The sequence below is a fragment of the Gavialis gangeticus genome, unplaced genomic scaffold (assembly GCF_001723915.1).
Source record: "Gavialis gangeticus isolate Ggan-Ray unplaced genomic scaffold, GavGan_comp1, whole genome shotgun sequence".
Classification (NCBI taxonomy): domain Eukaryota; kingdom Metazoa; phylum Chordata; order Crocodylia; family Gavialidae; genus Gavialis; species Gavialis gangeticus.
In genome coordinates, this window is record NW_017729022.1 from 64,386,240 (window position 1) to 64,389,486 (window position 3,247).

General features: G+C 45.2%; 1 long non-coding RNA gene across 1 annotated transcript in view; it reads left to right on the forward strand.

Annotated features, from left to right (window-relative positions):
- The first annotated feature begins 1,421 nt into the window (after nt 1–1,421).
- The window catches only part of LOC109296062, a 7,221-nt gene continuing 5,395 nt past the window's right edge, over nt 1,422–3,247 (forward strand). Inside the window, exon 1 of the long non-coding RNA XR_002096880.1 lies at nt 1,422–2,027. This is a non-coding gene — a long non-coding RNA (uncharacterized LOC109296062). The remainder of the gene's footprint in view (nt 2,028–3,247) is intronic.

The window sequence follows — 3,247 nt, forward strand, 5'->3', positions numbered from 1 at the left end:
TGAGTATCGTTTCCTTAAGGAACGACCACTCGTCTTGGACACTGAGTTCCTCTGCCCTCAAGGACCCCAGTGCCTCTCCCACTAATCTCCTCATCTCAACGAAGTTGGCCCTCCTGAAGTCTAGGGCTACCGCCTTGCTGCGGGCCCTTGACACCCTACGCTGGATGGCGAATTCCAGCAAGCGATGATCACTATTGCCCAGGTGGTCAAGAACTTGGAGGCCCCTTACCAGGTCGTCGCCTGCGGCCAGGACCAGGTCCAACAGGGCACCTCCCCTGGTGGGACTGTGCACCTCCTGAATCAAGTGGAGGTCCTGCATCTCAGCCAGAAACCTCCTGGAGCGGTCCTGAACTCAGAGTGGTGGGAGGTGCAAGCCCCCTCGCCCCCAGCCAGCTGCAAACTCCCTCTCCTCCCCCATCCCATGTGCCATTCCACCCACCCCACCGGTCTGAGTTCACCAACCAGGCCTGCCCCCAAGGCCCTTAGCTCTGGGTCAGCTGCTCCTAGGCACAGAATCTTCACATGCACCTGGGACTACCTCAGCTCAAACTGCTCAAACTGCTGCAGTCCTGGGTGCACACGAAGATGCATCATCTGGGTGGAGCTGACTAGTGCAAACTGTGCCAGCCTGCCAAAGCTTATTCAGGTGCATAAATACCACGTATACATGTGCCCAGTTTGTCCACAGTCAAAACGTAGACTGCCTCTAATTCCCCAAGGGTGGTCATTCTTTCCACAGCTCACTAAACCACACCTGACATGGTTCAGCTTGCTTTATAAATAGATGTGGGAGCTGAAAATCAGATAATTTCCCATCAGGTGTGGAGATGAAGAACAAGTTCTTTGCTGTAGGAACAGACGTTTGCTGTTTTGTTCTCCAGAACACTGTAGACACTTCCTGAGGTATAGTGAGTGAGTAGCACAATCAACATGGGTCTTCTCTTAGTAAAAAACACAGGCAGAGAACAGTCCATAGGTCACTAGCTAGAAGTAGCTTTGGATTCTTCAATATATTTTCCAGGGCTTTGTAGCAATTTGTTGCCTGATGTTGGGTGTTAGTGTGCTGGATAAAACTGGTGGCCAGTTAATATTTGATGGGTACATACACACAGAGATGCCTCTCATAATTTGGCTTAGTAAACATCAGGTAATAGAGCGCAGCAAGAATTCAGCCAAACTGGCACACAATATCCTGCAATAAAATAGCATAAGGCTTATTTTACCTGTGCTCCAGGGGGGATCAGGCAAATTTGCTTATCAAGCTAATCCTGCTTGTGGGTTCATGATTAACTTTCAGGAGGTAAGGATGTTCCAGAGGGGTGCCATGGTAGACAAACATTAACAGACTACTGAGAAGAATTTAACATTCCTTGCCTCCACGTTCCTTGTTTGTCCCATTCCCATTCTGAATCTTGCCATTACCAAGATCCTGGGCTCTCTGGGGCAGTGACAGCTCTTTTCTACATGTCTGTGAAATGCATTTGCTCTTAGATTCCCAGTGATTTCAACCATCTTTGGAGTATCTGCTCAAGAACAATAACAAGCATGAATAAGTATAAGAAATGAATCACTGTTGTGATTGTTAGAGAGCACAGAAGTGGTAGAAGATAGGTAGAAGAAAACTGGAGAGAAGAGAAACTAGGTAGGTAAATGTATCCAAGGATGCCATAGAGTTTCACATCCATTTTCTTAAAGCTGGCCCCTGGGTTAAACGATGAAGAGATGCCAGAGTCTAGGATGGGCACACAAAGACCCCAGTGGTGAATTATCAGATCTTTGTCTCATTTTCAGATCATGGACATTGAAAATATCACCTGAGTCTCTTCCAATGATGTGTTATTCATTTAAATGTGCATAGATCAGTAATTCTCAACCAGGTTGTCACAGCACTCTTGGGTGCCACCAGATCCTTTGAAGGGTGCTGCAAAGCATGAGAAGATAATCCAGGTGTGAGGATATAAGCAGATAATTGCAGGCTCAGGCTGGACTGTGCTCATTGACCCCCTACCTGGCCCCGCTGCAGAAAGGTAAGCATTGTAATGCATCGTTTTTGAAACTGGGTGCCACTCAAGTCATAAGAAGGGATGCCTTGAGTCCAGTGAGAAGTGCTTCAGATCCAAAAAGGTTGAGAACCACTGGTATAGAAGTATCAGCTGGAACCTTCCCATCTGCAAAATGGGAACAAGGGGAGGGCTTCCAGCATATTACAAGCTTTTTAAATCAGAGACACTGTTTTATATCTGTCTGTACAGCACCGAGTATACTAATGGCATGATAGAGTTAATAAAAAAAAAAAAGGCATACAAAAAATCATATAGCAAAGCACATAAATATTTGCTTCCTTTTAACACGTTCCCTTGTTTTCCACTGGACTTGCAGAATCCCTTGTCAGATTGTAGCCTAATAAAGCATTGAGATTTTATAGGTGTGTATACAAGTCAGGAAATGGCAAAGTTAAAGGGATTCACAGGTTCACAGAAGTTTAGGGCTGGAACGGACCTTGTGAGATCATCAGATCCAGCCTCCCCTGCTCTGGGCAGGAAAGACTGCTGGGGTCAATAACCCCAGCAAAGTGTGCATCCAGTCTCCTTTTGAAGCTCTCCAGGGCAGGTGCCTGCACCATCCCCGCTGGGAGTCTAATCCAGAGCCTGGTCACAAGGACCATGAAGAAGTTTTTCCTTATAACCTTCTTCTAGGACTTTATGACTGTTGGTCCTGGTTTTCCAGTGTCATGCTTTGGTGAATAGTGGTTCGCCTAGCCCCTGATGCTCTCCCCTCATATATTTGCAAGCTGCCACCAAATCCCCCTGAAGACTTCTCTTTTCTAGGTTGAACAGTCCCAAATCTGTGAGTCTTTCCTCCTATGGCTTGCTCTTCAGGCTTTTAATCATATGAGTGGCTCTTTTCTGGACTCTCTCAAGCTTCTTTTAAGTTGATACATCAACTTAAATTTTGGGGATTTTGTTTTTGGCTATTGTTACAATTAACCTCTAAAAGAACCAAAAGAAAATGGGGGGAGAAGAAGTGGGGTGCAGAAGGACACTGTTCTTTTTATTTTTTTTCAATTTTCTTACTTCGTGCACGACCGATTTCACCATTTCTTCAGTACATTCATTTAGTTAATCAGTCTCTCATGTCAGTTGTTTGGGTTCCACAAAAGGTAATAAAAACACCTATTTATTAAGATAGGAAGATGTGATTCTAAACCTATAAAAAGTCAAAGGAATTTGCTTTAAAAATATGATGG